The sequence below is a fragment of the Lepidochelys kempii genome, chromosome 7 (genome assembly GCF_965140285.1).
Source record: "Lepidochelys kempii isolate rLepKem1 chromosome 7, rLepKem1.hap1, whole genome shotgun sequence".
Lineage (NCBI taxonomy): Eukaryota > Metazoa > Chordata > Testudines > Cheloniidae > Lepidochelys > Lepidochelys kempii.
In genome coordinates, this window is record NC_136386.1 from 88,696,196 (window position 1) to 88,709,048 (window position 12,853).

Genomic DNA, 12,853 nt, shown 5'->3' on the forward strand with positions numbered 1-12,853 from the left:
GCCTTTTCATTTTAGCAGGTATGCACTTAGCAGCTAATTGAACATAATTTTTGCAGTTTAGCTATAGCCTAATGCCTACAGGCAAGACTCATGGAAGAAAAGGATTTATTCTTTGAAACAACTAGTAAAAAAATATGTTTTAATCCTGTGCAAAATATTATTTCATTACACCATTTTGCTTGTGAGGCCTGTCCAACAGTTCACTTCATACTGACTTTCTCTGCTGTGTCTCCCCATGTATGTTCTGGTTCCCTTCTCTCCATCACCTCAGGCACTAGTATGTCACACAGCTAGAAGTTTAGCCCAGACCTACTACTATGTCACCTAACGGCCTAACTCTGCAAGGCGCAAGGTCCGGCCCTAAAGGCAGCAATGCTATTGCATGCTTCCTAAAGTAGAAGCCTGCCAATACCTGCTTCTCAGCTCAGCACAATGAGATCATTAAGAATGCATTAGGTATATAGTTCAATTGTTTATCAATGGGCAGCATTAATATAAAACCTACTTGCCTTGGGCAAAATTTTTAATGATATTAAAAATGACTGTTGGTTCAAAGTTTGGTTTGGAGTTTGAGAGGGCTTTTGAAAACTGAATATTTTCCAGTTGTTTGCTCTCTTTGGAAGTAGCAAATCTTATTATGAAATAAAAATGTAAACATATAGAGGATATCAGATCCACTAGCAATAAGTGGTACAGGTTTATAAATGAACAAATCACAGCAAAAAAAACTCAGTGTTTTACTTTTTTTAATAGAATTCCCATATTTGATCCCTATCCTGTGAGGAGGAGTTCTTCTGAATGTGGCCCTAGAGGATGTAGGAAATGGAAAAGATATAAAATATCTGGATTTTAGTAAATCATTTAATAGTGTTTAACCAATGCCACTTACAAAATTCATTAAAAATGGGTTTGGTATGAGCACTGTCAAGTAGACTGTGAACTGAGTGAGGGATGGCTAACAAGGGTAAAAATCCAACAACGTATTTGGTTAGTGGGGTATCAAAGGTGAATCTTTGAGAGGGTTTGGTCTTATTTAATAATATCAATGACACAGAGGATGCTGTAAGCAATGTGGTAATTAAATTGATGGACACTCCCAAACTAGGAAGAATTACAAATACATGTGAGGACAGGGACATATTGGGCCTGAACCAAAGTCCAATGAAATCAATGTAAAGACTCTCTCTTGACTTCAGTGGGTTTTAGAGCAGCCCCCATTGCGAAAATACCTAGAAAAAATTAGAAATGTGGACAAGAAATGCAATTATATTTTCCAGTCGCTCTGGGGGAAAATAATCCAAAATACAGATATTCAGTAGAAGGAAATAACCTGGAAAACAATAGTGCCAAAGAGATCAGCTGTATGATTGGTAAACAGCTATTCTTCCATACTACTTTGACTCTTAGAACAGCTGCCCCAAAAAAGTTTCCTAATCCACATTGCTCACCGCTTTCAAATTTCTTCTTATAACATCTTGTCCAGAAGACCTGGCAGGAAGGAAATAATCATGAAAAAGTAAGTGAATCGCCAAAGATGTGTGTCTGCCTTTGTCAGTTAACACATTATACTATTATTTTCACCCTCTTTCCTTCCTTCTTCTCTATGACCCTCATTTGTCAAATCATGATTAATTTAGCATGTACGCTCTTTGAGGCACCAATCACAGTACTCAAAAAATAACGATGATGATGGTGAACAAAAGAACTGACAAATAAGAAAGCAATATCAGGAAAAAAAAGGCCAATGTGATTTGACATACATACAGAGAAGCATCATAGGAAAATGAAGATAATTGCCCTTTTCTATCTGATCCTGGTGAGCCCATGTAGTGGTTATTTATAGGCACTTTACTACTAGAAAGATATTGAGAAATGGTGTAATTTCAGAGAAGAGCAACAAAAAATAACTAGGGACCTGGCAGGACATTTTAAAACGGATTAAGATCATAATCCTGCAGTCCTTTGAATCAATGGAAGATTAGCCTGGAAAAGGACCACACAAGGCTTGTTGGTGTTATTATGGCATACAGGGTACTGAGCATGCTCCACCATCGTTGATTTTAATCATGGAATCAAGTCCCATAAAAGCTAAATATGTACAGCTAGATAGCTTTTGTGATCACTACGAGGCAAAAGGGGTTTAAATCATAATTTACTCTCTTAACAATATGCAATATCTTTTAAAATTCAATAATAGTTTTTCATTCAACTAGCTAAAGTATATAATAGATGGTATCATAACACAATGAGATTTGGCTGCTTCAGTATTGTGCTAACTGGGTTTTTCAACTACCTGCGATTCTAACAAAACTCTGCCAAATCTGGTGTCTTGTAATTTCTTGCTTCTGAGAGTTAAATCAATATTAAATCAGTGCTTGGACTAGAGGGAAAGTGCTGCAATGCCCCTCATGCTTGAAAAACTTTTCCCCAGCCTGTGACTCTAAGCTACTTCAATATTCCTTCATCCACTTGCCAAAGTTGGTTTATATTGGGCTTCCTACTCCTTTCCTTCCCCTCTTTTCGACAAGCCAAGATTAGCCTGAAAAAGGGAAATACAGTAACATGGATTGTAAACAAAAAGGAAATTAAACAAAATGCTAACATCAAAGGTGTGTGTGTTCTTGCATTTCTTTTTCTCGCCAGGCTTTTTATTTCTTCTTTCATTCCCTTTTTAATTATGCTTTTGCTTTTACTCCTTCCAACTCACATCTACATAGTCATTCCATTTTTCCTTTGTCTTTTTCGTTATGTATATTTGTAATTGTTTGACTCCATTTTTTTTCTTTCTCCCCTCCCCTGCGTCTGTTCCCCATCTAATTATGTCTCTCTCTTCCCTGATCCAGTTTTCTGCACCACAGTCTGTCTCTCTTTTCTACACACCCTTAATCTTGCACTGCCAATCTCTACCTTGTCATATTCTAGGATTAGCCAATTTCCCACTGAGTTTCCTCTTACCAATACAGCCAGATGCACAAGCAACGTTTCTTTCCACCAGCACCCTCCTGCCCTGCAACACAAAAGTGTCCTGTTAATTCAAACTGTACCAGCAATCAGACCACTTGGATTCCCAGCTCTGCCACTGACCTGCTGTGTGATTTTAGGCAAGAACCTTTGCTTCTCTGTGTCTTCACTTCTGCAGCTGTAAAATTAGGATACTGATTCTTGCCCTCCTTTATACAATACTTTGTGACCTGCACATTGAAACCACTATATAATAGCTAAGTACGATTATCCATGACTAGTTGGATGCTTTATGGATGGGGTAGACCCCCCACCCCTCCGCAAGCCTTCTGTAGGCGTGACAGGTAAGTACTGCTCTGCACAGCAGCTAGCTCCAAAGAACAAAACTGGTCTTAGTTACAATGGGAAATTTGCTTAAATGGGTGTAGGGGCAAGGTTGCAGAAGTTTGGCGAGGAGCTAAGTGGTGGACTGAGTATGTGACTGGATGTAAGCGGAGGATGCAGGCAGTTTCAATGAACTTTGTCCGAAAGACCCTGCCAAAACATATTGTAGAATAGCTAGGTATATTTTTGCCTGTAAACAAGTTAGTTTATGTAATAAGCATAAATCATACATATAAGAATGTAACCAGCTGTTGACCCCATGTAACCCCGAGATAAGTGTGGAGAATATCGCACCGCAGAGGACTCCCCGCAGCGGAGTCCTGCCTGGTCAGCTGTTTCGAACGGCCAGAGTCCCCTGCAGCCCCTCCGCACATCCTAGGGGCTCCCCGCGCAGACTGGGGCGTAAGTTCTTCCTTCCTTCCTTCAATAAAGCATAGTTTACTATTCTTTGGCCTGAGTGTCCTCCTTTCGCTGGTATCACCCCCACCCCCCGGCCCTCGCGGGCGCAACGGAGCTCTTTATCTTGCCACCATGGGCATCCTATCAGTAAGGCCATGCACTTGTGAGAGAATATATTTTTAATATTGAAAATATTTCTCCTGAATGGATCTTTTTATGGTTCTAGATTATAAAGATGACTCTCCATGGGCTTCCTTCATAAGGTGACCTGAGCAGTTGTGAAGGTTGCTTCTTCCCTTTATGCCTTTCGTCTTGCCCCATAACTTAGAAATATGAATGGAAATTCAAAACTTTCAAAATAAATACATTTTGTAGTTGGCAGATTGTGACAAATTCTGCTTATCTTGGAAACTTTTAAGACCAAATCTTCAAAAAACAGTTCACAAAACTTCATGTATGGGTTTCAAGCACTAATTCCTGGCTGTACACAGATAGCCAGCTAGATCTAAAATGCCAGGATATCGCTTGAGCTCAGCACGCTGCCAGTTTACTGCCACTGTAAATGTTGCACAGATATTTGCCTGTGCATGCAGGATTTGGTAATTGGTGCATACTAGAGTCACAGAATTTAAAGCCAGAAGGGACCACCACATCATCTATTCCAACCTCCTGCATATCACAGGCAACCAACATCACCCAACCCAACTGCTGAAATTAAACCAAAGAATTATAGCCCACAGGAGACTAGACTATTGTAGCCACAGGCAGAAAATAGGAGGGGACAAGGTGGTACAATGCTTGCAGTCCCGCCACTGGTGGGGGAATTAATGAGAACATAAGAAGAGCCATACTGGGTCAGACCAATGGGCCATCTAGCCCTGCATCCTGTCTCTGACGGGGCCAGTGCCAGATGCATCAGAGAGAACAGCAGAGGGTATTTTGAGTGATCTATCCCCAGTTTCTGGCACTTGGAGGTTTAGGGACACCCAGAGCATGAGGTTCCATCCCTGACCATCTATCTAGTGGGACCTATCCTCCATAAACTTATCTAATTCTATTTTAAGCCAGTTATAATGTTGGCCTTCACACCATCCCATGGCAATGAGTTCCACTGGTTGACTGTGTGTTATGTGAAGTTCTTACCTATGTTTGTTTTCAATCTCCAGCCTATTAATTTCATCCAGAGAAGTTCTTGTGTTATGTGAAGGGGTAAATAACATTTTCTCTTCATCACTCAAGATTTTATAGACCTCTGTCATATGACCCCTTAGTCATTTCATTTCAAAGATGAACAGTCCTGGCCTTGTTAATCTCTCATCATATGTAAGCTGTTCAATATCCCTAATCATTTTTGTTTCCCTTCTATGCTCCTTTTCTAACTCTAATATACCTTTTTTGTGATGGGGGCGGCCTGCAGGTCTGAGTGTACCATAGATTTACATAGTGGCATTATCATGGTTTCTGTTGTATTAACTAGCCCTTTCCTAATGAGTCCTAAAAATCAGTTAGCTTTGTTGTCTGCTGCTGCACATTGAGCAGATATTTCCAGAAAACTACATGTGATGAGTCCAAGATCTCTGTCTTGAGTGGGAACAGCTAATTGAGAGTCTGTCAATTTGTCTACATATTTGGGATTATTTGTTTCCCATGTGCATTACTTTGCACTTATCAACACTGCATTTCAGCTGCCATTTTGTTGCCCAGTAATCCAATTTTGTGATATCTCTTTGTAGCCAGTTTTGGACTTCATGCTCTTGAGTAATTTAGTATTGTCTGCAAACTGCCACCTCACTGTTGGCCCCCCCTTTTCCAGATCATTTACAAATATGTTGAACTGTACAGCTCTTTGGGACACCTTGCTATTTTACATGTTCCATTGTGAATGGTAACAATTTATTTCTTCCCTTCATTACTGATCCATGAGAGGACCTTCCTACTTATCCCATGACTGCTTACTTTGCTTAAGAGCCTTTGCTATGGGTCCTTGTCAAAGGCTTTCTGAAAGTCTGAGAACACTAGAGCAATTGGATCATCCTTGCTCACATGCTCAAAGAATTCTAATAGATTGGTGAGGCCAGATTTCCCTTTACAAAAGCTTTGTTCACTCTTCCCCAACCTATTGTGTTTATCTAAGCGCCTGATAATTTTGTTCTTTACATTTCAACTAGTTTGCCTTGTGCTTAAATTAGGCTTACTAACTGCCAGGATCAGCTCCGGAGCCTTTTTTTAAAAAGAGTGTTACATTAGTTATCCTCCAGTTTTCTGACACAGAGTTTTTGTATTTTTTGCTTGTTGCTCTTCAAATTATTTTTTGGCCTGCTTAATTATAGTTTTTTCACTTGACTTGCCAAAGTTTATGCTTCTTTCTATTTTCCTCAGTAGGATTTGACTTAAAATTTTTAAAGGATGCCTTTTTACCTCTAGCTGCCTCTTTTACTCTGCTGGTGAGCCATGGTGGCTTTAAAAAAAAATTATACCTTTTTTGATCCTCTTGCTATTTTTTTTTAAATTATTTGGGATATACATTTAGTTTGAGCTTCTACTATAGTGTTTTTAAACATTAAATGCCTCCATGTACTTTGCAGGCATTTCACGCTTGTGATTGTTCCTTTTAATTTCCATTTAGCTAGCTTCCTCATTTTTGAAGTCAAATGCTACTGTGGTGAGTTTCTTTGGCATTCCTCCCCTCCCCCTACAAGGATGTTAAATTTAATTACATTATGGTAGCAGTTCAACTACAGTTACCTCTTGGACCAGTTCCTGTGTTCCACTTAGGCCTAAATCAAGAATGGTATCTCCTCTTGTGAGTTCCAGGACTAGCTGCTCCAAAAAGCAGTCATTTATTGTGTCTAGAATTTGTATCTCTGCACCATGTCCTGAGGTGACATTTACCCAGTCAATATTGAGGATAGTTGAAATCCCCCATTATTGTTGTGTTTTCTGCCTTTGTAGCCTCTTTAGCCTCCTGTGCATTTCAAAATCACTTTCACCACCCTGGTCAGTAGTAATTTCCTAAGGCTGTACTCTCATGGTTCAAGCATGGAATTTCTATCCACAGAGATTCTGTGGTACAATCTGATTCATTTAAGAAGTTTACTTTGTTTGACTCTATGCTGTCTTTCTCATAGAGTGTCATTCACCTACCAGTGAGACCTACTTTGTCATTCTTATATATTTTGTACCCTGGTATTGCCATGTTCCATTTATTATCCTTATTCCACCAAGTTTCTGTGATGCCTATTATGTCAATATCCTCATTTAATGCCAGGCATTTTAGTTCACCCATCTTAGTATTTACACTTCTAGCATTTACATCTCAGCACTTGTATATTTTGTCAATATTCAGTTGCTTCCCTTCATGTGTTATGTTTAAATGGGACTCTTATGTTTAACTGTTCCTCACTAGCTTCTACGTGTACTATACCAACTGTTTTCCTATCATCTATACTAGGATATTACAGTTCTCTCTTTAATAAATTCATCCCTAAAGGATGTCTCCTCCTGAACCACGTGCTCCTTCGTACCTGTTGGCTTCTCACCCCCTTCACTCCCCCTCCAGCCCTTCATTTAAAAAATCCTCTACAATCTTTTTAAGTTTACATGCCAGAAGTCTGCTTCAGTTTTGAATTATGTGGAACCCGTCCTTCCTGTATAGGCTCCTCCTTTCCCAAAAGATTTCACAATTCCTAATAAACTTAAAATGCTTATCCCTACACCATTGTCTCATCCATGCATTGAGACCCTGCAGTTCTAGCTGTCTAACTGGCCCTGCATGTAGAAGTGGAAGTATTTCAGACAATGCTACCATGGATCTCCTGGACTTTGATCTCTCACCTAGCAGCCTAAATTTGGACTTCCCTCTTACTTTTCATTAGTGCCTAGGTGTGCCACAACCCCTGGCTCCTCCCCAGTATGCCACATAAATCTATCTAGATGTCTTGTGAGATTGGGGGGAGGGATAGTTCAGTGGTTTGAGCATTGGCCTGCTAAACACAGCGTTGTGAGTTCAATCCTTGAGGGGGCCATTTAGGGATCTGGGGCAAAAATTGGGGATTAGTCCTGCTTTGAGCAGGGGGTTGGACTAGATGACCTCCTGAGGTCCCTTCCAACCCTGATATTCTATGATTACTCTATGATCCACAACCTTTGCACCCGGCAGATCAACTATCAATATTTCTAATAATCATATCCACCCTCACTATTATCTGGTTCTTAGTAACTGGTGTTTCCTCCTCAGGAGGGGTATCCTTAGTGTAAGAGGATAACATGATATCTGGAAGGAGGATCCCAACTATTGGGTTTTTTTTCCCTCCTCTCCACCTTCATGTTCTCCTTCCCTGAGACTTTCATCCTCCTTAACAGCACAGATGTGGTCAGGCTCGGGGATGGGATAGTTCTATTTTGTCCCTGAAAGTCACTTCTATGTAACTTTCTGTCTCTCTTAGCTCTTTCAGTTAAGCCACTCTGGTCTCAAGAGCGCACATTGTGTCTGTGAGGGCTATGAGCTGCCTACTGTCATGGCATGCGCACATACATCACCAGCCCACGAGGCAGGTAATTGTACATACTGCAGTCAGTGCAATAAACTGATAGCCCCCATTCTGCTGCTAGATCTCTGCCTTCATTATTATTACTTTCTTTCTTTCTTTCTTTTTCTTTTTCAGGGGATGATGGTTATTGGCCTAAGTTTAGAAGTATTGGTTGTTAGGTGTATGTGCCTCTCATACTCCCTCACAAAACTCTGCTATTTGCTAGCTTATCTGGTTGTGTAGGAGTTGGCTTTTTAAACCCCTATATTCCCTCAGTTAGCCTTGCCCCCTGTGAAATATACTCACATAATCCCAACAAGTGGCACATACCCAAAGGCAATAGAGGAAGGCAAGAAAACTCCCGGGTCACTGCCAATCAGACCTGTGAGAAATTTCCTTACTGACCCCACATATGGCAATCAGTTAGACCTTGATCATGTGAGCAAGAACCAGTCAGCCAAGCACCTGAGAGAAAGAGAATGCTCACTACCTCCTCAAAGATCTATCTAGATTCACCATGCAAGGGGCCAGTTTTTTATAACCAAAGGAACACTTAGAAACTAATTTAGGTATATGGCCTGAATTTCTCATTTTTTCCCGAAGGTGAATAGGACCTGCGTTATTTAGAAAATATTGATAAATGCTTTTTTTTTTTACTAACTGGAAACTGATGCAACTTAACAAGTGGATTGTGATACTGTCTATTTATTAAAAGAATAGTTGATGAATTAAAAATACATTTTCCTTTATTATTATAAGATAGATAGTTTCAGTGGTTTAACCCTCTGAACTTGTAGTGGTGATGCAGTTCATTAAATAATAAATAAGCATTGATCAATATGTCTAACTGCCTTAGGACTAGAATCAGGCAATTAATTTCTATAGTGACGAGCAAAACTTCCTTGATTGCTCAGATTCTGACAACTGTAACACAATGCATTTTTTCTGACACTGATTAATTATTGTACTTTTCGAACATAAGCTACAAATAATTATAGCGTTTATTTTTCTGACCCCAGAAATGAGTAGCATATGCCTTTTGGGACATTTACAGGCTATGCAAATGGATAGCCGTTGTCTCACAATGCCAGTTTGGCTCGCAGCTTAAACTGTAGCAGCTGAAGGTTTGCTCTAACTGATGCAGAGGTATCTTGGTGCATCCCCTAAGAGTCATTCCAGCAGCCAAATTATACACAAACTGCAGCCATTCCCTGAAACAATATAAGGAGACAGAGCACAACACTATAATTGCCACTCAAGGGATGTGTCACAGCTTATTTTGCAGAAACCAACAGGAAAGCTCCTCAGTCATGCCTAATCTTGTTACAACAGTCAATGGTAGTCTTACTGTTGACTTCAGTGGAAGCAGGATGGGGCACTGAGGAAGATTCATGCCAGGCAAGTCGCCAGTTCCAAGAGGAGTAAGGCATAAAAGTAATCTTCAGAGGCTACCACAAAAAGGAAAAGCCCATGGAGGTCACCCAGCGAATCCAGGGCTAAAATCGATTCAATTCAGGAGAGCCATTTTAATATTAAAATATATATTCTTACAAGTGCATGGGCAATAACCCTCACAGCTAGGGTAGCATTGCATCTGAGAAATGGAGGCAGTGCCTGGAGCTATGTACAGCACTCCCCGGCTACTTGTTTCTCCTACCTTGTGCTGCCTGTTGGGAGGGAAAAACCACTTGCCTAGCGAGCACCGGCTGTAGAGTCATAAATTTTTACCACTATTTGTCTATTTAAATTATTTTAAGGTGGGGGGACCCCCTAGCAGGAGTGGCTGCCAGCATGGACTCCTTTGATTTGTTACTAACTGTAGCAAGTTTTGAAGTGCATTTGAAAGTTTGTGTTTCAGTGGGAGGGCACTGCTGCTACAGGTTGGGTCTTACCCCACTTGCAAAAGTCAAAATGGCAATCAACTTTCTTAAAGAGAAAGGACAAGCTTCCATTCTGCCAAGTCCAACTGCTTCTCCATGCTCCAAGAGTCTACTGAATTGCTTAAGGAACAAAAAATAACATTATCATCTAATATGGCAAAAGCAAGCAGAGCACACTTAGCTTTGTGCAGCGCAACCAAGCTAAGGCTTGCTCTCTCCACCAGCAGAGAACATAGGTTTGCCATATATCTAATCAAGATTATCAGGGCACATGAAAAAAAACAAGCTGAGGAGTTGTCTCTGTTTGTAACGGTAATCAGAAACCTGGTAAGTGCCTGTTCCAGACTATTTCAGGGTCCACAAGAATCAACTGTCAGTTCAGTTATTAGAGGGGTCCAGTGAGAGGTTTACAAAGGATTTTTCAAGCACTGGAGAAAGAGGCTAGAATTCTACATGCAAAGGGAAACTTGCAGCTATTAATTTGCAGCCCAAGCCCCTATACAGAACAGAACTTTCTGTCCCTTGTTAATGGCTGTTGTTAAAGGGTTTGCACAATACCAAAGAGATATCTACTGGGACTGCGGTTTTGCATGTATTGAGAAATCTTTATATATATATATATATGTGTGTGTGCCTGTGTGTAAGTAAATAAATAGAACAAAAGGAAAGTAATCATATTTTATAATAATAGCATACACTCATTATGTATAGTATGAAGTATGTACTACTTTTTAATATCACATCAGTGAACTCTAGCTTTGCTCACCTTGATCTATTAGACTAGAGGTGTGTTTTTGTGTGTAGTTTCAACTTGCTATTTCTTATTCCTTTATTAACATTAGTTGTGATAAATTCCTTAGATATTGTAGCTGGGGCACTTAATACTAAGACAAATATAAGCACAAGACATAAAATAGTTAACTGAGGAGCATTAAAAAGCAAAACAAACACAAATTATACTTGAAAAAAATATTCTAAATTTACCATTGAAGAGATAATGGCTCCCCTCAGAGGCATGCATGAAGCATTGATAGGCCTGGGGAAATGCGTGTTAGCTACTGAGTAAAATATGTTCTCAATATATAATGTTATTGGGAGCTTTGTGCATCCAAGGTCGGGATCTAGCCCTTCACCTGTATTTTGCCTCTGTAATAACTAGGGCCCTGATTCTACCATTCTAACACACTAAGCAGTACTTTAGCAAAGGGCAGATTGTGATACACTTAATGAGTCACATTAAGCAGTACCCTACTACACATGCACTCCCATTGAAACCTATCTAACTACTCAGGAAAGTAACACACTACTCAGTGTGACTAATAAGAAAAGGAGTACTTGTGGCACCTTAGAGACTAACAAATTTATTTGAGCGTAAGCTTTCGTGAGCTACAGCTCACTTCATCGGATGCATCTGATGTTAGTCTCTAAGGTGCCACAAGTCCTCCTTTTCTTTTTGCAAATACAGACTAACACAGCTGCTACTCTGAAACCTGTCATTACGCAAAGTGTGACAAATGTAATCAAACCCCATATGAGCAGCTCTGTTGACTTCAATGTGTTGACTTGTGTAGTAAGGTACTTTTCCTGGTGAATAAGGGTGGCAGAATCAATCCCTATGTTTTTAGCTCTTTCATGGCTAATATCACTTTATCCAATACGTATTAAATTAATGTTTTGGATTTTACTTAATCTCTGTGCTGAAAGGCAACAGGAAAGTTCAGAGAAATTAGACTTTTGCAAGATTATTTTTAATATCTAATTGAAAATCTACTATACTAGGTGATAAAAGCCACCCAGGGCAATTTTATTAAATTCATTATTTAATCGGATTAGTTTTTCACAGGTAAGAATAATATTTTTTATATATTACATTTTAGAAATTAGACCTAGACAATCTCTCTCTCAAAGGCGCTGTAGCCATGCAAGAACTGTTGTTTAATTCTAACTTTTTATTTAACAAGTCCTGATAAACTAAGGGGCTTTTGTAATTAGAAAGTACTGTACATTTTTTAAATGATTAAATATTAAACTCTCTGGTGTTCCTTCTACCGATTCAATATGATAGGACATCAGAAACACAGTATGCTATTGCCACGGAGAAGGTTATTAAAGTATTGGATAATACCATAATTTGATTAATCTCTGCGATTCAGATTTGTTTTTAAATCATAAGCATTCCGCAATAAGAATGCATTAAACCACAAAATTTAATATCTTCAAGCTAACTGCAGGTACTAAATATCTATGTCTCTGCTGCGTTTGTTTCATTTTACTGACAAGCACACTTCCTTCCTTTGTAGAGTAGTTGCATTACCCACCCCAAGAAAAATCCAAAATATGTGACCATGCATTCAGTGATGCTGCATAGCGTATAAGTTAATGGAAAAAGGGGCCTGTCATAAATATAAAGGGAAGGGTAAACCCCTTTGAAATCCCTCCTGGCCAGGGGAAAGCTCCTCTCACCTGTAAAGGGTTAAGAAGCTAAAGGTAACCTCGCTGGCACCTGACCAAAATGACCAATGAGGAGACAAGATACTTTCAAAAGCTGGGAGGAGGGAGAGAAACAAAGGGTTTGTGGGTCTGTCTGTAGTCGTCTTGGCCAGGGACAGAACAGGAATGGAGCCTTAGAACTTTTAGTAAGTAATCTAGCTAGGTATGTGTTAGATTATGATTTCTTTAAATGGCTGAGAAAAGAATTGT